This window comes from Thermobia domestica, chromosome 4 (genome assembly GCF_964235325.1).
Source record: "Thermobia domestica chromosome 4, izTheDome1.hap1.1, whole genome shotgun sequence".
NCBI classification, from domain to species: Eukaryota; Metazoa; Arthropoda; class Insecta; order Zygentoma; family Lepismatidae; genus Thermobia; species Thermobia domestica.
The window spans coordinates 1,853,097-1,880,568 of record NC_137457.1 but is presented as its reverse complement, the minus strand read 5'-3'; the positions used below and the strand labels follow the sequence as shown (position 1 = coordinate 1,880,568).

Sequence of the window (27,472 nt, the reverse complement as noted above, 5' to 3'; positions counted from 1 at the left end):
GAAGAATGTGTTTATATAATAACAAAAGGGTGTCTTTTGTTTCTGTAAAATAAATTTATTTACTTCTATTTGATTATTCAAACGTAGGTTATGTTTAATTTTTATTCTTTCTTATTAATGTGAAGAATCATAATTCAATTTATAATTAGTTAAAGGCAAAGATTATTTATATTAGATTGATTTGTGTTTAATTGTCAAAGATTATGTTAAGAATAAGATCCATTCTATAAAATCAATTATTCAATAACTACCTTGAATGAAATTCTTCTTTATTTATGACATCTTAGTGCTACTATGTATACATTACAATTGCAACATCTAACTTATTTGTTATTCAATGCGCCCGAAAAGAACAAATATTATTTGTCACATCACCGTTTTGTAATGATGATCGAAACTATTAATCTTCATAATTTGTGTTTCACCCTCGTTAGTTATATTTATAAGCAACGATGTTTTTAATAATAAAGAATAAATAATAATGTAATAAAAGATAAATATTAATGAAATCAAAGATTTATTGTGAATGTATTTATGTGAATGATAATAAATAATATATATATATGAGGGTTAACCAAAATATAATGAAGATATATATACGAGGTGTGATCAAAATATAAAGAACATATGTAATGTACGAACATTAATGTAATCAGACCAGTGGTTCTTGAATATAAAAGCCAAGCCTACTCATGACTTTTATATTCAGTCCCTTTATCGGGCGACATTTTCTATAACGAAATACTTTAGTTTGTATAATATATACCTGTACCATGGGCAAAAAGTGCTCATAAATATGTAATATACTTAGTAGAATGTTCATTTTTAATTAACAGAAAAGAAGAATGTTTTTAATATATGTAAGAGATTATTATGGGATAGTTGTGACTATGTACATGTTATGTGTTGACCTAGTCAAGTGAATTTATGTATTTCACGGTTTTAAAAAGAGAATATTTAAGTCATAACAAACAATAAAGGTGAGACTAATGATCTTTGAATATCTGAGTTGATTTTTGCATAAAGAAAAGTAATTATCGCTTCGTAACTTATATTTTAAAAGACGAACCAGGTTGACGACGCTTTTCTATAGAGTCGTTACATTGGTTACCTTTATACTTGATGGATCACCATCAATTATTTCGAGGTTGTAGAGATTCAAAAGTTATGAATCGACTCCGTTTCGATTGTAATGCTGATCAATATACCTAGAGTGAAAACTTTAATAAATAGCGGGAATCGACTTCCTGCAATCGATTAGTCGTCCCAAGGATACATTCAAGAGCATACGAAACTTGATATTAAAACCAGAGGTCATAGAAATTTACTACAACTTCCGGTTTCAATATTCATCTACATAGAGGAAAACCGATTAGAGGTATTGAGGAACAGTCTTTTGTAGTCAATTTAGTGTTCTACGAGTAGGTACCTCTACATTTTTCTCTCTTAGTGCTCTATTCAAACCGGAAGTGACAGAAATGAACAACTTCCGGTTTTAATGAAGATTTTACAGAGTAAAAACGGTGGTGTTTTATAGATAGTAGGAAGTGATTTTGTGCAATCATTTAAGCGTTCCGTCTCTACTCTAATAGGCTCTGGTATCAGTTTATTACCAATTCCGGTTTCAACATTAATTGACACGTCATATGAACCAAACTTCTTGACGTGGAGTACACTGCTACTGTTACTTGTTTTATCGTTGATATTTACTAACTTTAATTAATATCAAAGAAGCATCCTTGTCGTCGACATCACTGCTTCTTGCTCTTATTGTTTATTTATTTATTTTTCGGTCTTCGAAATAACTTTAGTAAAAGATTGCTACACCCTTTTTTTAATGTACAATTTCATTCCCATCCGAAGATGGGCGGACCGTAGAAGGTAACGCCTTCTCTGTGGTCATGAGCATTCATTTATTGGTAGTATCATTGAGAGATGGGTAAGAAGGATATATTTATTTATTTATTGTCTGATTAGTGATGATGTAAATGATGAGGTGAACTGTAATGAACAAAACACAAGGAGATGTGTTAGTTTAAACAAGGGTGTTATCTTCTGTTCCGGGGGCTATTCAGAGCAGATGTAAACACTTGTAGTCCTGTTAGTGGAAACATAGGATTACAATAATGAAATCATGCGCTATAGATGTATGGATGATTACTATAAATGCGACTATAAGAGTTATAGAAATCTGACGCCTGTTCGCGTTCATGAATTGCAAGATGGTCGATTGGTGAATAAGCGTAACGTGGTAAGGCTGGAGTCTGCTCGAGATGTTCTTAGAGAATTGGATGAGCGTCTTTGACAAGGTGGTGGATATAACGAGATCGAAGGAGGTAGAGATGTGGGAGAAATGTTGATATATCGGTGCAGTGATAGGGTGCTTGTGTTGGAGTGCTAGGTGGTAGAAAGTACGAAAGGCGTAAAGCATGACGTCCTAGGATTTGTAATTTGTTATAAAAAATTTAACGAAGAAATTAAATGTCGACTAAAAGCAGGGAATTCGTATTACTATTCGGTTCAAAATCTCTTGTCGTCGCGAATTCTGTCGAGGAATCTGAAGCTTAAAATATACAAAACGATAATCATGCCTGTTGTTCTGTATAGTTGCGAAACATGGTCGCTTACTCTGAGGGAAGAACATAGACTAAAAGTATTTGAGAACAAAATCCTAAGACAAATATTCGGACCCAAGAGGAACGGGAATAGGGAATGGCGGAAACTTCATAACGAGGAACTACATAATTTATATGGTCTACCCAACATTGTTAGGGTCGTCAAGTCTAGGAGGCTTAGGTGGGCAGGTCATGTAGCTAGAATGGAAGAAAATAGAAACGCTTACAAAGTCTTGACTGGAAGACCAATCGGAAAACAACCATTAGGAAGACCTAGGCGCAGATGGGAGGACAATATTAAGATGGATCTCGCAGAGATTGGAATACAAAGTAGAAACTGGATGCAGTTAGCTAAGGATAGAAGTCAATGGAGAGCTTTTGTGAACGCGGCATTGAACCTCCGGGTTCCATAGGCCATAGAGTTAGTTAGTTAGTTAGTTATAAAAAAATTAATGGAACTGACAACCAGGCGATGTTTCCTTGAATTATAGCAGGACGCTACCTTAGGCCACATTTAAATGCAATCATCAGATTGGAAGAATTATTATATCTGAACGCCTATGGATATTACACATAAGTCATAACCAGGCCAAGTTCATAGAATGTTAACGAATAACATATGTACATATGTATACACATATGTATGCTTACTACTGTATAATTGTCACATTTATGGTGAAGAACAGATCCATCCAGTTTTCACATATTCTGGGAAGAAGAAAGTTTTTAAAATATTCATCGCTAAAAAAAATAACTGCATACCATTATATTATTTCCACTAATTCTGCGACAAGTAAAAAAAGAAAAAAATCTGCAAGTCAAAGTGTCCAAAAAACTGGTTTTTACGTTTTAGATTATCTTGAGGTCTTACTAGTTTTGGTGCCAGATTTTTTTTTTTTTTTTTAATAGGAAGTGGGAAGGACTTGTTAACACCATTTCTTGCATTCTTTTCTTCTGCCTGTAATTACTTATGATAACTCTAAAATAATTAGATTAAAACAAAATATCTAACGACACTTTACAGTACATAAAAACAGGTTATATAAACCAAAGCGAAAAGTAAGAATGTCTTTCTTTGGGCAAGGTTTATTAAATGCGATAATGCTGAATAAACTGGCTCCTTATTTTTAGAAGTACCAACGTAGCAGGATTTAAAGTTAAATTTTACTTATTTATTTATAAGTAGTATGCACGTAAAGGAGTGGATTTGTTAATATTAGGAAGAAAACGAAAAAGATAGAGTCTTGTATTTAACAGTGTTCAGCGGTATACAAGCAAAACCTGCTAAATTCGTTTTTCATTTTGTCAGGAAATGAAAAAAAAAAAAAAGTGACACCTTTATGTTTCAGAATTGTTGAACAATTTGTTTGTTTAGTGGTAGATTTCACTCATCTGCATTAAGTAGTGACCACTAAATAAATAAATAAAGTGTTCAATAATTCTGAAACATAAGGGAGTCACTTTATTTTTTTAAAAATTTCCTGACAAAATTGAAAAATGGACTTTGCTTTTATACCCCGTATAATCATAGGTATTGAGTCACTATTAGCAGGGGGCGCGGTGGCTCAGTGGTAGAGCGTTCACCTCCGGTGCTTGGAGTACCTGGTTCGATCCCAGCTCGCGTCGTGTGGACTTTGTGGTGGACAAACACAGTGCTTGTGGGTTTTCTCGGGGTTCTCCCGTTTCCTACCACTTTCTTCATTCCACCATTTCATTCATTTCTCATAATCACCGTCTCCTTTGGCCTAACCGGCATAACCGTGGGACCTAAAACTCAAAGATTTCATTTGATTTTCACTATTAGCGGGTTACTTGCCACAACTGAGAAGCTTCCATGCGCCATCTTCCATTAACCTCTTCGTCTTCACGCGCGATTTCTCTGTTTTCATTTCGTTATGAACTGTAGTCTCCTTCGCCCCCTCCTTCTCTTTGCTGCCACGATACCCTCTAGCACGTTCCTCAAGATACAGTTCCTTCTTAGCCAATGTCCAACCAGTTTCTCTTCCTCTTCTTAATAATATCTAAAATTGTTGTTCCATCCCCACAATTTCTACGACTTTTCATTGGTTTTTCGCTCGACCCAGCAAATTATCTCCATTCTTCTTGACATCCACCTTTCGAAAACTTGCAGTCGGTTCTCATCATTTTTGTGTAATCTCGATATTTCTGATCCATACAGCACAATATTTTACTCGAAGAAATTTATGAATCTTTTTCCTCAACTCGTTATTCAAGGTACCACAAAGTACAGTAGTATTTTCTTCCTCCTAAAGGCTTCTTTCGCCATTCCTATCCTTAGTTTTATCACATTTCATATTAGAAAAATATCGATAATGAGGGATGCGCACGAGACGAGTCGGGACAGGATTTTCCTGACAAAATTCGAGCCGAGACACTGTTCTTCCAAAAGAGAAATATACATTTTTCGAGTCGAGACATCACTTTTACAGCACATTTTCGAGTCGAGACAGCCACAAATCTTGTCTTGTGCGCATCCCTATCACTAATAATACTATCCAGGTATCGAAAACTTTATTGTATATGTGGTACATAAACAAATAACCATTTCTTGCAGCAACGTAAGATCTGTCAGTCATTATCGGCATCGAACGACATATTTTCTAACGCTATAAAATTCGTTTTTTTTTTATTTTCTCGAGAACTACACATGAGAATTCACTCTCAAACAGGTTAATTTTGTTCAGTCTCATATGATCTATCAACAGATATATGCCTTGTCTATGAGAATTATTTAAATTAAACAGAAATTAACGTCTAATAGTTAATTATTCTTTTAGACCAATGCTATTCAACCTTTTTTTCTCACGTACCCCTAGACACATTTTGCCATCCATTCGTGTACCTCTTAACCTGTTTAAAAGGAAATTAAATCGAAATGAACTTATTAAACTTAATACCGGTACACATGTTCTGTTATTTAAAAAGGGCGACAAATAGAGACACAACAAAAGGACAATTAGTGTGCCAATCAAAAGACTATTTACAGGGGGATAAACTGCACATTCAAAAAAATTAACATGTGAAATTTCAAAAGCTATGGAAGACATCCAGTTCTACTGATCGGGATTTTCCCCTTACCCTCCCTGATAATTCGTACACTGAGGACAAAGTTAAAAATGTAAAAACTAAAAGTAACTTTTGAACTAACCTGTTAATGAGATGACTAAGCTTGTGTCCGAGACTTCTCGATTCTTGGTCGATTTTTCGAGAGCGCGAGAATCAGAGCTGATTTTGGATTCAAGCGATGTCCATACTTCGTTTTAATTGATGTTAATGCAGAGAAACCATTGGAAAGAAAAAAAACTGTCTCCAACTAAGATAATTCAATAAATATTGGAAGGATTATGCACTCACAGAAATATCTTCGCGAACCCCCAGAGTTACGCGTACCCTTGGTTGAATAGCACTCTTTTAGACTATTTGGCGTGGGAGACCCGGGTTCGATTCCCGGCGGGAGCTCATGTGGTTCGGATTCCACGTTAATCAGTAGGTCCACGTCTCATATAGCCTCGCTGCTGAACGGGACGTTAAACTCAAAATCAACTCAACTCTTTTAGACTGTCTTTTTAACCGTATTATGCATTAACACGTTGCTAGCATCATCACAATGAAGAGGTTAATAAAGATATATTTCATTATGTTTTACCGGAATAAGTGTCATGATCCCCGTTCAGTACTTTGTATGAAGTTTAGGTTTACAAAGAATTTTACGGTGGTTCATGTTTCACCTTGAACTGTAGGTCCATGTCTCATATAGCCTCATTACTGAAAAGGGACGTAAAACTTCAACACAGTAGCGTCATTCCAGATTTGGGTTGGGGGGGGGGACAAGACCCCTTGATATATGTAAAATTTCGCGTTTTTCACTGACTTACTACTATTCTATTGATAAAATCTATATAAATCTCAAACTGAGGGGGACAAATGACCCTCCCTACCCCCCTAAATGACGCCCCTGCTTCAACATCAAGGAAACAACATAACTTCTATATAATTTATCCTTTTTAAAGATAAAGGTAAGGCAATGTATATCGAACGGAAGAAATGGATCGAACTGAACAGAATGGTATGTTTGGCAATAAACTAGCATAGGGCTACATACGCCTAAATTTTGAGAGCATTCAAAACATTATGGCGCTAAAAATATATATCATTCAATCTGATCATCGGACTGACGTCTGCATGATTCCGGGTTCGATTCCCAGTCGGTGCTTCCCAATTTTCTGCGATCATCTAGTGTCATGAGGCAAACTGGGGAGTCAAGTGAATAAAAGTTGTAACGCCCACTAGATCTAGGGAAAAAGCTCCTGTTACGCCAGTTACGACAGAGCGACGCAACGCAATGACCACATGTTCGTCAGTAGGCTCAACTTAGTTCAGCCAGTCGGTAATAGATGTCGTTGGATCGGCCCAGGACCACAAAGTGCTATCACGCCAAATGTTTGGTTTGTTTATCTACGGTCAATCTGGTGCAGTTTATAGTTTTTTTTTCTGCTGGAATATATTATTTATTTATTTATAAAATACACTTTCAACTAGAAACTTGTACCATTTTTGTTTATCCTAATAATGACGTACATATCATATTGTGCACTTTTGTTTGGCTAGTGACTCAATGATTCGTTTTGTTAGTGCCTCAACGAGTCATTTTGCTAGAGACTCAAGTTGCTACTGACTCACTGAGTCGTTTTCCTAGTGATTTTATCAAGGATGTTATAAAATAGAGGATCTGCTTATGCGTATTTTCATCCTATGAACTCAATGAAGCAAAAAAAAAAAAAAAAAAAAAGAGCATCATCTAAGCCGGTACTCTCGTATCCGTCACTCGTCTGATTGGCTACTCTCGTATCCGCCATGATCTTAGTGGCACGGAGCGGGTGGAGTAAATGTGGCGAAACTATGACGTATAGCTTCACGATTTTGTTGTATGGACAGATCTTCTATTTTATAACATCCTTGGATTTAATGACTGTTTTTGCTAGTGAATTAATAAGTCATTTTACTAGAGATTCAAGTTACTAATGACTCAGTGATTCGTTTCGCGAGTGACTTAATAACTAGTTTTACTTTGCTAGTGACGCAATAAGTCATTTTGCTAGAGACTCAAGTTGCTAGTGACTCAGTGAGTCGTTTAGCTAGTGACTCAATGAGTCGTTTTGGTATTGACTTAATGACTCGTTTTGCTAGTGGCTCAATGATTCATTTTGATAGTGATTTAGTGACTTGTTTTGCAAGTGACTCAAGTTGTTCAGTTTCAGTTCCATCTTAATAGGTGGCATGGCTATCTTACAGGATTCATTTTCTACGTTTAGAATTTCTCAAAAACTACGCATAAGGATTTACACTCACTATATGGTTTTATTCAAATGAACGAGATCAATTAATTCACACATATATACAAGGGAAAGTCAAAAATTATCCCCAATTTTGACAAATCTTCTTACAGTGTTCATATTGACCTCTGTCCTCGTTTATTTTTATTGTTATGCTGTTCTGGTTATGCTATGAAAGTTTGATATTAAGGGGGCAGACTACTAAATATTTTTCAAAAGCTAACAATTTTTCTTTTGCCAGTTTTTCGTAAGTGAAAAGACATAATGAGATTTAACTTACCTCAGTAATAGATAATGTTATTCTACACCCGAAAATATGAATCGGAAGAATTTCCAGTGTTGCCTCCATAGAAATTACAGTGTGGCCAGAATATGAATTCCTCAAAAATCTAGGTTATGGCAGCGACTAGAAAAATGAACTCAACAGTAATTGATGACTTATCATGCTGTCTATGTTCCTTGTTAACTACTTTTTAAATAATATTTGTATTTATATTGTACTGTTTATTACAAAATTATTTATTTTGTACTGCTTACTGAAAATAAATACAAATATTATTTAAAAAGTAGTTAACAAGGAACACAGACACCATGATAAGTCATCAATTACTGTTGAGTTCATTTTTCTAGTCGCTGCCATAACCTAGATTTTTGGGTAATTCAAATTCTGGTCACACTGTAATTTCTATGGATGGCAACACTGAAAATTCTTCCGATTCGTATTTTCGGGTGTAGAATAACATTATCTATTACTGAGGTAAGTTACATCTCATTATGTCTTTTCACTTACGAAAAACTGCCAGAAGATTAAATTGTTAGCTTTTGAAAAATATTTAGTAGTCTGCCTCCTTAATTCCTTCATTTGCCTTCTTTTTGTTGCAGATAGATGATGGCCACTCCTTTGGAAGTTTGCACCAAAAAGGAACAGCTAAGAGTGATCCTTTTTTAATGGTCGGAAAGTGTATCAGGAACCATGACTAGTTTCCAGACGGTGTGCCACTTCGTCATTGAATTTTCTAATATATTCGTAGACACTCCGTTGCAACAACACACTGGCGAAAGTGTTTGATCAATTGCGTCCCGTGATATACTTTTTGATCACAAAAATCGGATCACTATTCGTTGCTCCTCTCTGCTGCAAACTTCTAATGGAGCGGTTATGATCTATCTGCAACAAAAGGTAGTTAAATCCAGGAATTAGGATCAAACTTTCATAACATGAACACAACAACATAACAATTAAACAAACGAGGACAGAGATCAGTATGGACAATGTAACAAGAGTTATATCAAAATTGCGTACAATTTTTGACCTACCCCCGTATATATATATATATATATATATATATATATATATATATATATATATATATATATATATATAGTGGCGGATCCAAGGGGGGCTATAGGGGCTATAGCCCCCCCTTGACGCTCAGGTACACACTGGATAAAATGGGATTCAATCCTGCTTTACACTGGATAAAAACGACAAACTATGGTTTAGCCCCTCCCTTGATCATATCCTGGATCCGCCACTATATATATATATATATATATATATATATATATATATATATATATATATATATATATATATATATATATATATAATATTTGGGTATTCTTCTCTCTACGATAATAAGGTTATAGAACTTTTATACTCCATTGGGATTTTCTTTTTTTCTGTAACTTCGTGAAAAATTTGTCTTTACCAATGGAAATCAAAGATGTCCTTCTAACATATTTCTTGCATTCCGTCCTATACGTTGGTCAAGTGAACTTAACGTGTAAAAAACCTGCTTCTATACGGCATTTTTCCCCTTTCTTTGATTAGATTAATAGTGGTTTTACTTGTGAGCAAAATTATTTGCAATCAGCGCTTCCGCTCTACTTCGTTCGTCTAATCCAAGGAGAGAAAATAACATTTGCGATTACTGGTATCTCCATGGACAGGTTTTCCCGAGTACCTTATGTGTGAATTATAGTCGCCTTTTCTGCATACATTAAACATTTCGCGACTTGCAGATAATTTTTATGAGTACCGTATACATTTCAAAAATATATTTATTTATTTACTACCTTAGGTAACACGTTATTTGAACAGTAACTGATAGGAATTATAGGAAATTCTTTGAAGCATTTACACGTGTATAGCAACTGTGATGGAATCCATTACTTGGGTTAGTATTTTTATCTGAGTCATCCGAGTCTAGGTACCGTTTCTCAGACCTGGACAGACCTGTCAACTGAGACAGCTTTGATGACCCGACACACCTGCTGCTGAAGTATCACTTTCTGCATAATTTTTGGATCAAAAGATTCAATATATTTCAATCAATTTTTTTCATCTACCCTTTGTATCTTTACATATATAGTATAGCCAAACGCAAGCTATCACTTAACTCAGTATGATATGCTTATTCGTAGAAATTACTAAAACTCGATTTAGGGACCGTTCAAAAATTTTGTGGCCCGTGATCTAAGATCCAATATATTTCAATGAAAAAAATTCTTGTAGACTTTATATCTGGAGAACTACATATAGTATAGCCAAACCCAAACTATCACTTAACTCAGTATGATATGCTTATTTCGTAGAAAATACAAAAACTCGATTTAGGGGCCGTTCAAAAAATTTGTGGACTCTGATCCAAAAACTAATTATTGATCAAGATCACAATTTTTTCATGCAGTTTTATTTTTTGATCATCTCTAAAATTCTTGTATATTAATAATTTTTACTACTCAAACTCGAATATTCATTTGATTGATTCTTAGTATGACATTCCTTAATCAAGGTACCATTTCTTGACTGTTTCAAGTATACATCATTTCATATTTATTCATCTTTTCATATTGAAAATGTTTAGCAGTGGTTTTGAGTACGGATTACACATAAAATGTTTAATATTGCATTGTTTATACTCAGGAGTACTCTAAACTTAACGTTACCCTTGTGCTTAAGATACATGATTTATGGTTGAATCAATCACACCCAACACATGTATCTCATATATTCTACAAGTTTTACAATCTCGCTCCCTGAATTTTGACGATCCCTTATAAGAAGACATATAGCGTTCATTTTTTTGGTTCTTACGCATTTAAACTCTGATGGACCTTGTAATTACCTTTCAGTGCAATGTTTTGACACACACAGATGCACACAACAAACAACAATGATTCAGTGGTGCAACGCTTGTCTCACTCCTGGGCACCACGGTTCGATCTCTACTCTTGCCAAGTGGGCTTTGTGGTGGACAATGACCGTAGCAAGCATTTTTTGGGGGGGATTCTCCCCTTTCCTCCCGCTTTCGTCATTTCCCCATTGAAATCCATCTCATCATCACCGCTTCCCTAGTCTCGGTGCATAATTGTAGGACGTTAAACAAAAAAAAAAAAAAAAACTTCGTTTCATGTAACCAATTATCTTATATACAGGCGTGGTTTCCGATCTATGGTGATGACTTCAAACTGCACTTACCGTAAGAGAAACCCTATTGCCACCATCGAGAGTGCTCTATTTGGTGGCCATGAATCTGAATAATTGCCCGACAGCGAAGTTTCCACTTTAGGAGACTGGCACACAGTGTACTCATGTCAAGACACAATCACTACTCTTCACAGGTTTTCCGTTGCCCTTCAACGATACGACGTCTCCTGTGGAACAAGGTTCGTTTAAGAAGGCTGAAATCGCAAAAGCTCATGAGTGATGCGTCAGGAAACTTCACTGGAATGCTTGTGAATGGAATGGCACGAATTCCAGTTTCTATTGTCATTTGTTGGGGGAAGAAGCGGGTTGAGCGAGATGTGTGACTTAGCGTTGTCTTGATACACCCACACACGATTCTTGTCCTCCGCTAGGAATGGGAATGTGATGGCGATAAATGAGTGTCAGGACGTTAACCTGATAATATCCCGAATTCACCTTCGTATTGTTGGCTACACGATGTATGGTCAGCTTGCCCTAGTACGAGTATCCAGCAATGATCATGAAACCTGTGCCAAAACTTTCTTTGTATTCAGTGAACCATCTTTGAAAGTCCCTCGCACCTGTCGATCGATAAAAATTTCACGTAGCTTGTGACAGTCATCCAGATAAATACATGCCTCGTCCTGTGTTACAATAAACTTCCGGCCAGGTACTGTTCATACAACTTTCGACAGTTGGTGCGACATTCCTGGATGTGTATTGGCAAGAGCTTATGAACACACCCCTTCCGTCGTTTTAGCAACCTTGAAGCACGGTGAATGATGGTATGCACTGTCTTCAGTTATGTCTGTAGCCGGATTGCGATACTTCTCTGTCTGGGTGGATTCTCGCTGGTGACAAGAGCCCCTCCGATTTCTGGAATCGTAGCTCGTGTGCGGCTAGTGGCAAGCCTGGGGTTGCCCTATTTCTGCCCCACAGGAATCATCCCACGCCTCCCTTTACCTGCCCGTTTCAACACACGTCATATGCCATTTTTGGACACAGTGAATCCATAGGTTGATAATAACACTATAACTGTAGTTGACCTCGGAAAGGGTAGTTATACAGGCCTCCCAATAACCACTTATTTTCGGCAGTATTTGCATTGATATGCATTTACCACATCTATCACGCACAGTCAATGGTCCAAGGTCTCTTCCGCTTGGTGGTGCATCACAAGGTGTGTAATTTCGTCACCATAGATCGGAAACAATCTCTATAATTATAACTGATAAACAATAAGATTTTTGTGTGCGATTTTAGGAGAAGTAAAGATTCTTGTTTCGTTTAATCTTTAGTTCACCTAAAATGACGGACATTTTTTTTAAATCATGCAAAATCAGTCCTTAGAGTACAGGCCGTTTCCCACTGCACTTACTCGCTTCCAGGAGAGTTGGGTTACAGAATCATTTAAATATTTCTGACTTTTCTTGTAATTTAAAAATCCTTGGTTTTACGTAAACAATTATGTTTTTTTTTTTTTTTTTTTTTTTACAACGTATCGTTTTGGGTTTAGGAATTAGATTTCTGGGCGTTCGTCGTCTATAACCATGTTACCCCATTACGTATGAGGAGTGATATCCCTCGACGCGGAGAGTTTGGATGGAAGAAATAAATAGATGGGGAAGGAAGAAAACGTCCTGGGACCATTATGCGAGGTACCATCCCAACATTTCTGAAAATGCTTATACACTTTTCGACCGACTGCCACCGCCAGGAATCAAACTCGGCAATAGAGTCTATATATATATATATATATATATATATATATATATATATATATATATATATATATATATATATATATATATATATATATATATATATATATTTAAAAGCATGTTATTAAATTCGTTCAATAATATGCTCAATTGAAAAATACAGTATATTATTCGAAAACAAGCTAAAACTAACTAACTAACTAACTCTATGGCCTATGGAACCCGGAGGTTCAGTGCCGCGTTCACTAAAGCTCTCCACTGACTTCTATCCTTAGCTAATTGGATCCAGTTTCTACTTTGTATTCCTATCTCTGCGAGATCCATCTTAATATTATCCTCCCATCTGCGCCTAGGTCTTCCTAATGGTCGTTTTCCTATGGGTCTACCAGTCAAGACTTTGAAAGCGTTTCTACTTTCTTCCATTCTAGCTACATGACCTGCCCACCTAAGCCTCCTAGACTTGACGACCCTAACAATGTTGGGTAAACCGTATAAACTATGTAGTTCCTCGTTATGAAGCTTCCGCCATTCCCCATTCTCGTTCCATATATATTTAAAGCATGTTATTAAATTCGTTCAATAATATGCTTAATTGAAAAATACAGTATATTATTCGAAAACAAGCAGTTATTTTTATTATAGCATATTTACCAGTTTATCTTGCATTTTTCTAAGTGTTACATTGCAGTTAATTTTATCACATGTCCCTTGGAGAAATGAAATCTTTTAAGTTTTACGTTCCATGATTGTGCCATGAACTTTAAAGCAGACGGATAATTAATGTGCGAAAATGCTTATTAAAAAGCTGGTGGAATGGGAACGTGAGAGGAAGCTGAAGAACCACGATAAAAAACCGACAGACAGAATGTTGTTCACCACAAACTCACATGTCTGGGATCGAACCAGAGACTCTTCGCAGCAGAGACTTGTCTCTTTTGTCTTGAAGTGCTAAGTCAAAATTATATCTTTTTACTGTCTACCTATCTTTAGTACTAAAAATATAGGCGGGTCAGTGACAAGAACGACTGTAGCTCCATCTAGCGTAATATTTTATACATATCCCTTTCGTCCGAGATTTAGTCCAGCTTTAGCACAAAGAGAGAGAGAGAGAGAGAGAGAGAGAGAGAGAGAGAAATAGCCATTTCTCCAAAAGACTAGCTCAGATTTTCTTGTCTCGGTCCCTCCCCGCCCACTCCCCCGAATATCTCCACGTATTCACTACATCCAAAGCGAGGAAGAGACAGGAGTCTGCTTCACCCATAATCCTTTGCGCGTCCCACGTTTATCTTGTTTCCGGTGCTGATCCTCCCTTGCCTTCCTGCCCACCCTTTCTAATCCCGAAGTTACTGCTTATCTCATTTCCTGTTCTGATCCCACTCTCCGTAATCCGAATCACTTATCTGGCAGGGGCGGCTCGGGAGGGGTAAAGCCCTCTGTCAGCTTCCTTCCAAACGGGCTTAGCAATTCGACCGGATCTCTTCGAAGACAAGGGGGACAAAAAATGTCTGGAAGTGGGTGGGAACCAGAGAGTAAGACTAATCCAGAAATCCTGTTCACTTCCCCCTTTTTTCTCCTTTACTTCGTCATTTCTCTCTGCTTTTAATACCCTCTCCCAACACTCCTCCCCTCCCGTTGACAGTCAACATGAGGATACTCCACAAACCGACCGACCAACTTTTCACAATGGAATCAAGTATGGAACACGGTAAGTAAAGTCGTCATCCTTTATCCTAAAGATATCCACTGTATTCTTCTTGCGTTAACTAACAATATAATGGATCAATATAATTTACAGCTCAGTGCTTACTGAACAGTCGGCTAATGTTTCTTCCAGCATCGTGGGTTCAAATCTCGATGAAAGAGTTCACGTCGCCTCAGTGGAATTGTATTTAGCTCCAGGGGCGTCATTTAGGTGGGCAGGAGGGGGAAAGTTCCCCCCCAAGAGCTATAGGATTACGTATAGTTTAATCTATCGTCTACTAATATACTAGTACAAAACGTGAAAATTTTGTGTCGGTGGTGCTCTTGCCCCCCGTAAGTGAAGTCTGAAATGACGCTCCTCCTTACCTCTCAGAATACTTCTTCTTTCTTTTGGAAGCACGGTGGTTCAGTGGTAGAGTGTTTACATCTGGTGTGTGAGGTCCCTGATTCGATCCTCGACCAAGTAAGTTTGTGGTGGACAACATGGTATTCGTGGGTTTTCTCGGACTACTCCCGTTTCCTCCCACTTTCTCATTCCATCAAATCTTCCGTTATCATCCATTTGCCCTAATCATCGTCTCCTTTAGCCTAAAAGGGCATAATCACGGGACGTTAAACTGAAAGATTTCATTTCATATCATTTACTTCTTTTTTTACGTAGCTCCTCAATTATCCTCTCGACGCTAGCTGGACGCCGCAATGCTAACACCATCTGGTAAGTACGAACAGAGTTATGTATCTTTTTCATCTGACCAGACTTGGCACGGCTTGACAACGCTATTCTTACGAGAGGTAGTATTCTAGTTTGGTTAGGCCTTTGCATTTTTCAAAGAATATACTGTATAGCCTACAGGAACTGTAAAAGTTGGATAATGACATAGGAATTCAAAACTCTACTAGATAAAGTGTTAGTTATGGTACATGTTCGTACTTTATAAGGAATAAAACCATACGTTTTAGCCGTCATTACACAAGCATTTGTAGCAGATTTATTTATTTGCTAGTTTTTTATTCCCTGAAGCATTCAGACAAGTTTACATTATAAAAGGTTCAAATCATCCTAAATTAAAAGTTGTAATGATTTACATTTAACTTTTTTTTTTTTTAAATTGCCCACAAATTTACTTGCAATCACCTAAATATGGTTACGCCCCTTGTCATGATTACAAACAGCACATCATCAGTATCAATTTCCAAATAATTAAATCAAGCGTTTAGCTTATTATTATTATTATTAACCAACATCCTAGCTACACTGGGATATAGGGGCCGCGGTGGCTCAGTGGTAGAGCGTTCACCTCTGGTGCATGGGTTCTCGGGTTTAAACCCTGCTCCCGCCAAGTAAACTTTGTGGTGGACAAACACTGTGCGCGTGGGTTTCCTCGGGGTTCTCTCGTTTCCTCCCACTTTCTTCATTCCACCATTTCACTCATTTCTCATCTTTACCGTCTCCTTTAGCCTAGCCGGCATAACCATTGGACGTAAAACTCCAAAATTTCATTTCATTTCATTTATACTGGGATATAGCTTCTCATGACATCAGCCAACTCAAGCAGCACTGGACCTGGTCAAAGGAGAGATTAGTACCCATTAGATGGTGTTGGCAATAAGGTAAATGCCCAGCATCGTGAGGACAACTGGACAGCTACTTGAAAGAAGTAGCGAATTCCGGTCTGGAAAGCCAACATTAACAGCAAGGGGGAGTTAGTGTGGTGACCACACATACGAGGAGCAATCGGAAAGTAAGGTTACAAAGCCTGCAGTGAAACGTCTATATATATATTTTCATACAACCAATACAGCCATTTTGACATACTCTCCACATCAGTTGAGGCGCTTCTTGCATCATGGGGTGAGTTTGAAGATTTTCTCCTGATAAAAAATCCTGTGCTTGCGTGTTCAGCCACGGTGTTACGAAGTGTTTCACCTCTTCGTATGAAGCGAAGCGACGGCTTTCCTAGATTCTCCTTCAAGTGTGGGGAGTGCTAGTGAAAATCACTTGGAGCGAGGTCCGAGCTGTAGAGAGGGTGGTCGGTTATGGCGCAGCGAAACTGATTCAACAGCGTTGTGGTCTTCTGGATTGTGCTGCGCTCCTCGTCGGTGAGTTTTCTCTGCCAACCGCAAACTTTCGATACCATTCTGCACATGCTGACGAGACATTACAGTCCCTCCGTAAACCCCTACTAGGTGTCTGTGAATTTCAGCCGCGGTTACATGTTTCACCCACAGAAATCGAATAACTGAACGGACTTCTTCGCGAGACCAGTTTTTCAAACCAGTCCACATTTCTGTTTACATACAACTAGCGCCACAAGTGACGGGTGGCTGAAACTCTGCACAGTTGTTAATTTCATATATCGGCCTTGTATTGTTAATTTCTGATCCTCCCTCGTATCACCCCAAAGGTATGAGTGCCACAAGCTGGATGGAAGTTTGTAGACCTGTGAGTAGTGCTCTCAAACGGGTCGAGTTGGCCCAACCCGAGTCGGATCGGGTCAGTCGGGTCAGCTCGGGTCGGCTTGTCGGGTCAGGCTACTCGGGTCGGGTCAGCTCGGGTCGGGTTATTCGGGTCGGGTCAGATCGGGTCGGCTTGTCGGGTCAGGCTACTCGGGTCGGGTCAGATCGGGTCGGCTTGTCGGGTCAGCTCGGGTCGGGTTGTCGGGTCAGGTCAATCGGATCGGATCACGGGTCGGGTCGGGTCAGTCAATTCGGGTCACGGGTCGGGTCGGGCGATCCGACCCGTTGAAAGCATTATCTGTGAGAGCCTTACACCAGGAGTTTGGTTTCACTTTAAAACAGGAAAGAAGAGGAGTAAAGTTTGAAAAGGTAATATCGATTATTACAAAAAGAAAAAAAAAAGAAAGAAATGCAAAATCTAAAAGACAATAAATTCAAAAGACAGAAACGCAAAGACGATTAAGAAGCATGAGGTCAGACTTCCCTTCTTTTAATGAGTATATATCCTATCTTTGCCTTTTGCCCCATCCCTTACGCATTTCGAAAGATACATACTTAGTATTAAATACTCTTTAAGATATTACACAGAACCGAAACCTGTTTGGTAAGGTATTAAAACATAAAACGTACTTCTTAAGAAGAAAGCGAGTCTTAAAATATATACTCCACAGAAACAAAGGACATCGAAACAAAGGGGAGGGGGGTGATAGGGGACTTTAAAAGATATGAAAGAAAACATAAGGGCGGTAATAACTTAGAAGAAAGAAAGAAAAAAGCTTAGCAATTAGCAGAAAGGGAATTATGGACGAAATTAAGACTTTTTAAAAAAAAAAAAATATTCTGTTTTAAAATATATATAACGGGCTTGGGGACTCCTTAGAACTTTTAAAACTATAAGACTCTATGAAAGAAAATAGGCGACATTTTTTTTCCCTTTTCGTCTCTTCGTAATACTAATAACAAAAAAGATCCTTTTCAAATAGAAATTAGTACTCTTAAGTTAAAAAAAAAAAAAATAAAATAAAGTTACTTATCATGTACTTGGTTTCCATTTGGTATTAACATTTGTGAGGTATCCGTGTTTTGTGTATGTATGTGTTTGTGTGTGTGTGTGTGTGTGTGTGAAAGGGCTACTTACTAAGAAAACCAAAGACAAATCTGCTTATGGCCAAATTTAAAGATATGAATACATTTTGTAGTTTTCTTAATTTCTTAAATAAGTAAAGGGGAATGAGATGTATTGGAAGTTATTTTATTTCCAAAGATTGACTAAAGTAAACGAAACACAAGTACGCTTTTATTTGTCCCATCCTCTCGCGCATGATGTCGCTAAATCTTTCTAGTTTTTCTTGAATAAGTAATTGGCTGAAAATCTGTTAATAAGTTAAATTAGCAAAATATAGAGATGCGCACGAGACAAGATTTGTGGCTGTCTCATCTCGAAAATGTGCCGTAAAAGTGATGTTTCGACTCGAAAAATGTATATTTCTCTATTGGAAGAGCCGTCTCTCGACTCGAATTTTGTCAGGAAAATCCTGTCTCGACTCGTCTCGTGCGCATTCCTAGCAAAATACATTGTTTCTCTCTTTCTCTTTGTCTGACAACTAGCACTGCGCTCCTTTGGATTGCACGGCGGAATGCGACACATACCTTGAAAGAGTCACTAGGCCTATAATTAATATTCATATTGATTCACAGCGTTAGTCAGCAATGGGTTTTGGAAACATCTTTGGGAGTTACCGACCTATAAAGTTACCATACAATTCGTCAACATCATCTAGGCACTTTCTTGATGTTTCTTTCTGCTAACCTGAATATAGTGTAACGCTGTGGATGAAGACGCGTTACAGCGTGCTGAATGTCTTCAGGATGATTCCAGGAACTTGGCTTGGAAGCAGTTATCTTCGGCAGTATATCGAAAAGAGAAAACAAAAAAGACAAATGAGGACATAAAAATAACCTTAATCCCGCACATGTTGATTTCAAGAAGAAGCTTATTCCTGGAGGATGTACAGGATAGAGGTCTGTACGGGCTCGGGCCGAGGCCACGGGCTTAGACCCGGCCGTGCCCGCGGGTCGGACTCGGGCCTACAAAGCAGCGGCGGCTGGTACTATATGTTGCATGGTTGTGCAACCGGATATTTTTTTTAATACTAAAAATACTTTTAAGTATTAAAGTGGTGTATCAGTAAAAAAAATAAATCTCTGCTTTTGAGCGGAAAACAGTATTGGTACATTTCTGAAAAAAGTCAATTAAAAAACGGAAAGAAAGAGAGAGATTTACATTTCCAGTGGCAGCGAACGTTGCCACTGGAAGCAGTAACATTGACCATATGGCAGCGAGCTCCTATCGTTCACTCCCAATACTACTCATCTGTCTTTTTTAGCCTAATTTGCTGGAATGTTAAACTATTTTTTTTTTTTCATTTTCGAAGGAAAACATCTTAGATTTCATGCTTCTTTACAGACAAAAATACGTGGTTTCTGAAAACGGACTTTTTGTACCTTATTTTTATACAAAGAAATGCTAACAAAATGCATATTGTCGGAGGAGAGAGGTGTTTCTGGACCCTAAAGAAAATAAAGCGGAAAATATTTGCGGTAGCGATGCTTTCCATTCAGAGAAACTTGGCGAGCAGCATTTCAGATTTCAATAAAGTCATAGAAAAATTTGAAGCCCAAAAGATCGAAGAAAGACCTTCCATTGTAAAATAATGCATAGTTTATATAATTAAATAATTTTGTTTAACTGCGTGCATGCAATTTTCTTGCTTTTTTTCTTCTTTTCGGATTAACGCCATCATTCATGGCTTACAGCACATACTATATATTCGATTTATCTCGTGTTCTATAACATGAATGTAGAGGTTTTGTATATAAATAGTGTATAAACGTACATTGATAGTGGTTGTTTGAAAAAAAAAAAGGAAATAGCTTATATATTAAATCAATATTAGAGAAATAATTTAATCAATAATATACAAATAGAGCTTAAAAGACTTTCCTCTTCATATTTCCTGAATATTTTTTGGATAAGACTCAAGAATGCTGGGGGAAGGGAACACTTGCAAGTACCTACATATCTTTGATATTGCAACATTGCAACCGGTGCTTGTACAGACTACGAACCGCTACTGCTACAAAGTATGTATTGCTTGGGGCTCACGCCTTAAATTTTTAAATATACAACCATATTTCTAGGACTTTCTTGGGCCTAACTGTAAATATACTGTAGAACGATATTTATCGGACCATTCTTTCTGGAGAACCTTCAAAGAACAAGTACCTACAGAATTAAACCTCTAATTGCTCTAAATAAAAAATAAAATTAAAAAAAATATAGAATTTTGTGTTAAATGTTAAGTTTCTGTGGTTTGGGCTTATTTCGGATTCATTTGAGTATGACTCGGGCTCGGGCTTAAAAGCCAAAACGTATTTCGGGCTGGGCTGGGGCCTTACATTATAAATTCACGGGCCGGGCCGGGTCCATGCTGACCTCTAGTACAGGAAAGATTCAATCATTGGATGTGCACTTCTTCAGGCAATGCAAGTCATTCATCCGCTATGTATCTGACACACTGGTGTTGATGATGTGATGTGAACATCTGGCACTGTGGCCGATTCCCAGCATTGTAGTCGTTCACGACCTATCACTTCAGTGGTCCTAGGTTCAGGAACTTGATTTGGTATTCTTTCTACAAAGCTCGTTACTTGGACGAAGCACTGGGAATATGGATTTTCCTTCACGATTGCTGTTTTGACTCAATCGACAGTGGCAAGTGTTCCAGGTGTAATGAGCGTTTGTCAAGTGTGCACACTGTGAGCAAATTTTCTGTGTTTCTTATGCTCTGCTTCTCGATCTGCACATCGATTATTCTCTGTAAATGCTTCCAACATGCCTTCAATAACATTCCTTTGATTTAAACCAGGGGCGTGTAGTGCATATTACCGCTGTTACCGGCGGTAACGGCAAAAATACGACAGTTTTTCGTTGTTTTCATATATCTCTAAATTTCATTATCAAAATGGGAAGATGTTTACATATTTTCCTTTTCTTTCTTTTTTTTTAAAAAAAAAAAAAGTTCGGACGGCCTATACCGAATTTACATTGCCAGCGCCAAATAGGAACATACTGTTGTTGATACCGTAGATTTCAGAGGTAACGCGAACCCCGATAGCGGTCATTCACTCCAGAAGCACCTTTCAGCGTGCCAGCCAGAAGCCTCCTGCGCGCTCGTATTTGGACGTTCGGAATGGCCCTTATGTTACCGTTCGGCTGAGTGGAACAGGAAAAAATAGGAACGTTCCCTGTCAAAACAAGGAGAATCTAGAATATCATCAGCATGTTTATTCTACTCGCTCTTCTCTCGCTATAGAGGATCGAGCTGGCAGTGTGATTCAACTATACTGTTTCGTTTGCTTCCTAATCCAAGTATGGAAAGTTAGCTGTAATTTCCGTATTCGTAAAGTTATTTCATTGTCTTAACAGTATACAATTTCATAGTAATGATAATTAGAGAGAAGTAAATATGTTTCCCGGTGCTCCTTCTAATTCATATATTTATTATTATTTAGGATTTATGCTAATTAAGTTGAAAATATTTTGTTTTTAATTTAGTATAGAATACTTTCAATTCAGCAAATTTCCAGCTCTAGCCTCTAGCCTACTAGTTGAATTTGCACTTTGATGCAGTTTGATGTGTTGAAAAAGGACTGTGCAATCGTCTTCATTATACCGTAGTTTGACTGTCCCAAATTATGTTCAACAGTCTGACTATTTTTCAATACGGAAAACTTGTTTCTCAAACATAGGCCTACGATGGAGTTTCGGTAAGGTTGGTAAGGTAGGAAGCAGTAACCTCTTGTTAAACAAAGATATACAGAAGTCTATTTTTTTTCATTGTCATGCCCATAGGCTTAATTTAGTGTTAAAAAAGTCCGTTGACTGTACAAAAGGATGTAAGTTTTTTTCTAAAATTGTCGTGACTTGCTTCTTTATTCTCGAAGTCTTCAAAAAGAACAAATGCTTTGGTCTATGTAATCACAGGCCCGTATCCAGATGGGTTTGGGGGGGTCCGGGTCACCCTAAATTTTTGCTGCCCCCCAAAAAAAATTTCACGGTAGGCTTGGAAATGAACTATAATATGGTGATGAACTATAATAAGGTTGAATCGGGCCCCCTAACATCAGCCGGTCCCCCTGCATTTTTGGGCTGGCTACCGGCCTGTGTAGTCAACAAAAGTATCCCAACAATCTCAAACACAAGGTGGAACTATAAAAGTAGGATAAATCATGTGCTGTACAGCTTTAAAGGTGAACTGTTCGGACTCTTTAAATCTATGACGAAGACCAACGAATGAGATTCTCAAACCAGAGTTCGTGTAGCAAAATTCTACCAAACCCTTCAAAGTTTTAACTTTAATTTTTTACTTGAACTGTTTTATGTTATAGGATCCAGATAAGAAATATTGTTCAATATCTTACAGAAGGAAATTCATTATGTAAGTTTTTGCAGGAAAAAAAAAATAGATGACTTTGAAGAATATCTAAGATCATTGAGAGACTGTTTCGATTATATTTAGTAAAGAATGGAAGAATTTGAAGAGCCATACTTTTCCAAAAGAGGTAAATGAAATGGGATTTGACTCTCCCTTCCTAAAAAATCGCTGCCAATGCCTATAGTCTGAAATGATTGATGTGCTAAAAGAAAAAAGTACTAGATTCTCTGATATTGAAAAACTAGAGATACTTGTAATATCAACAACCGGTAACAATTGTGAAAGTGTCACACCAAACCACTGATTTAAACCAAAGTCACTCTGCTATCTTCCACTTGTCTCCCGTGCTTTATAGATAATATGCTTTCTATGTAGTACGGTACGGTATATTACATCAGGTTACGAGAAAGAGAGTCAAGTAAATGCCTAGAAGCTGTATTTCCTATGGATTCCCATATTAATTTTCCAGGCCCATAATTCCCGAACCCACTGCTGACTGACTGCTGGGATTCCACACACATTTTATTTAGGACTGGCTTTTTTTAGGATATGTGTTGCATTTCGCCATTTCGAATTCAAAGGAGCGACGAGTTACTTGTGAGAGCACGGAGATTTCATGAGAGATCTTACTTCCGGTGCGAGGGGTCACTGGTTCAATTTTAGCACACGAGTTTGTGGTGGACAACATCCTGTACGTAAGTTTTCCCGAAATTATGCTATTTCCTCCCACATCCTCATTCCACAAATTACAAACGTATGTGCACCACTTTTAGCAAATCAAACGACAATATTTGAACACAAACAATTTGCTGAGCAAAACAATATATTTACATTTAAAAACTACATACGTGTTACAGGTTCACCAACTAACACTTTGGCTTCATCAGACACTACACTGTCACACATATGTAGTTTTTTTTTAAATGTGAATATATTATTTTGCTCAGCAGATTGTTTGTTTTAATTATACACGAAGCAAAGCTTCTAGTTATGGAAAACAATATTTGCTATTAGCAGTATATATTTTCAATTTAGAGTTCATAAATTAATAAATAATGTATTCTAGCAGAAAATAAATCGATAAATAATATATTCTAGCAGAAAATAAATCGATAAATAATATATTCTAGCAGAAAATAAATCAATAAATAATGTATTCTTGCAGAATACAAATCAATAAATAATGTATTCTAGCAGAAAATAAGTTAATAAATAATGTATTCTAGCAGAAAATAAATCAATAAACAATACATTCTAGTAGAATATAAATCAATAAATGAAGCGCCTAGTATAAAAATCCGCCACATCCATTTCGCTTAGTTTTGAGTAATCTCGCAAAACGTGCAGTGAAGCTCCATATACACGCGTACAAAGCCCCATATTTAAACTAGTTTTTTAGTATGAAATATTAAGCTTTTAAACAAAATTCTGTTTCCATGGAATTCCTTTAGATCAAACATAAAACAAGCGATATATAACTCAATTTCTGTAATAAAAAAATGGCGGCTTTTGATACTAGGCGCCTCAAATAATGTATTCTAGTAGAATATACATAATAAATAATATATTCTAACAGAATATAAATCAATAAATAACATTCTAGCAGAAAATAAATCAATAAATAATGTATTCTAGCAGAATAAAAAATCAAAGAATGTATTCTAGCAGAATATAAATCAATAAAATATTAAAAGTTAGCATGAAGTCAAAATAATGCTGTGGGGGGTGAAGTCTAGTGAATGTGATATCGAAATAAGGTGAATGTGAAGTTGATATGATGTAAGTGTGAGGTTGAGTGAGCATGACGTCAGATTGATGATGTGAATGCGAGGCCACGTGAGCGTGAAGTCGAAATGATATGATTGTGAGGTCAAGTGAATGTGATGTCGAAATAATGTTGAGAGTAAGCATGATGTGGAAATGTGAGGTATGATGAAATGATGTGAAGCGTAATTGTGAGGTTGAGTCAGGGAGAAGTCGAGTTGATTTTGAGTTTAACGTTCCTTTGAGCGAGGCTATATGAGACGTGGACCTACTGATTAAGGTGGAATCCGAACCACATGAGCTCCCTCCGGGAATCGATCACGGGTCTCCCTCGTCAAAGGCTCGTATGCTAGCCGCTTAGCCACGGAGAAGCTCTCAGGGTGAAGTTGAATTGATGCTGTGAGTATGGTGTTAACATTGTGTTGTGAATGTGACATCGGACTGATATGGTGAGCATGAGGTTTGGTCAAAGTGGGCACTTTTGTAGTGCAGTAGTTTTGAATTGAAATGTTTTTATTATAAAACAAGAGTGTTCTGCGCTCACTGACATTTAGTTAAAAAAAAAAAAGAAAGATTAATTGCTCGAGGACACGACAACACTTTCAGATAATCGGATATTTTTTTTTTTTTTCTCAATTACTTTGGGGAATGTCTACAAATAAAGAGTGAATTATTTTAAATGCTGCCGTGTGGCACTTGGTTATCTTCGTCCATAGTGACCAAGGCTAATTTGCCTGATAAAAGAAAAAAGACAATTTACGTTTTCTGATTTATTCGCTTCAAGGTTTTGTTTGCTATGTATAATATGTAAGCCTAAGTTTATCTCTTATTACTACTATCAACAAACTTAATAGTTTTAAGTGAAACTGGAAATTCTCAAACTAGTTCCTAGGAATTGATTTTTTAAACGAATTGCGTAGTAAGGAATTCTGTACGGACCTCGTAAACCACTTAATACATAACATACAGCAGTAATGTGTTTTCCGATTCTCAATTAGCAATTAATGATTGTTTTTTTTCGAAAATCTGACTAAATCCAAGCTAGCTGGGAAACCAATAGCCTTTACAACAAACTATGCTACACTTGTACTAAACAATTCAATATCTACCTTTGTACCAAGTTTGTCAAGTTCAAATGAGTTCTGTACATCACGTCTGTCAAACAATGTCCTCCTATCGATATTTCCATGCTACAAAAATTCCGTCCACTCTGTATACAGGGTGCTACAAAAATTCCGTCCACTCTGTATACAGGGTGCTACAAAAATTCCGTCCACTCTGTATACAGGATGCTACAAAAATTCCGTCCACTCTGTATACAGGGTGCTACAAAAATTCCGTCCACTCTGTATACAGGGTGCTACAAAAATTCCGTCCACTCTGTATACAGGGTGCTACAAAAATTCCGTCCACTCTATATACAGGGTGCTACAAAAATTCCGTCCACTCTATATACAGGGTGCTACAAAAATTCCGTCCACTCTGTATACAGGGTGCTACAAAAATTCCGTCCACTCTATATACAGGAAGCTACAAAAATTCCGTCCACTCTGTATACAGGGTGCTACAAAAATTCCGTCCACTCTATATACAGGGTGCTACAAAAATTCCGTCCACTCTGTATACAGGGTGCTACAAAAATTCCGTCCACTCTATATACAGGAAGCTACAAAAATTCCGTCCACTCTGTATACAGGGTGCTACAAAAATTCCGTCCACTCTATATACAAGGTGCTACAAAAATTCCGTCCACTCTGTATACAGGGTGCTACAAAAATTCCGTCCACTCTATATACAGGGTGCTACAAAAATTCCGTCCACTCTGTATACAGGGTGTTACAAAAAATTGTCACAATATTTTGGTGATAGATTCCTCAGATCAAAATAAGATAAAAATATATATGGACTTGTGATCGGAAGTGCATAGTTTCATATGCCGAAAACATGAATAAGTGAACTTCAAAGGTTCATAGTTCCACTACTATACGACCGATCGTAGTTGGGTCAAGACGTCACTGAGGAACTAGTATGTGAACTATCCAAATATCCATCTTTCAGAACCTCCGGTACTTGTACAATCATTTTTAGAGAGGCTGTTTGAGAATACTTGATCACTCTTCATCTACCTCTCTAAAAATTCGTGTGCAAGTACTAGAGCATTCTTAACCATGGATATTTGGATAGTTCACATACCAATGATGTCTCAATGATGTCTTGAACTGACTACGATAGGTCCCATAGTAGTGGACCTATGAACTTTCAAAGTTCACTTGTTTCACATTTTTGGCACACTATAACTCAGAAACTATCCACTTTTGAGCACAAATCCATATGAACTTGTGGCAATTGCCACCCGGAGAGGAAACTTTCTTATTTTATATATAAATAAAACCCATCTCAGAGTTTGGTGTTCTTAAAAGTAGCTCTAAGTAGCAGTATTACAACCCACCGTCCCCCCAGAAGTCCGTCCTGGATCCGCCCCTGCTTTTTTCTTATTTTGATAAGAGAAATCTGTCCCCAAAATATTGTGACGCATTTTTTAACACCCTGTATATTGTAATATTCTGTAGTGTAACGGCACATAGGTTTCCCCTGACCTTTATTATTATTATTATTATTATTATTATTATTATTATTATTATTATTATTATTATTATTATTATTATTATTATAAATATTTCTATTCAGTTTATACACTAGATTAAAAATAAGTCATTATCTAATAGTCCTTTTCTCCATAAGTAGGACCTTTGCCCGTTGCAGCTCGGAGACAGGTGAGGATACCTCTTGCCTGCTGCAGCTCAGAGGTAAGGTTACAGGGGTCCCTCCTGCCCGATGCTGCTTGGAGAGATAGGCAGAATATGATCTGTTAACAACTGACGTGTTGTGC

At 37.2% G+C, this 27,472-nt stretch overlaps 1 protein-coding gene across 2 annotated transcripts in view; it reads left to right on the top strand.

Annotated features, from left to right (window-relative positions):
- Positions 1-27,472, top strand: part of dve (SATB1_N and homeodomain domain-containing protein dve) — a 319,220-nt gene that overhangs the window by 154,780 nt on the left and 136,968 nt on the right. The window lies entirely within an intron of this gene.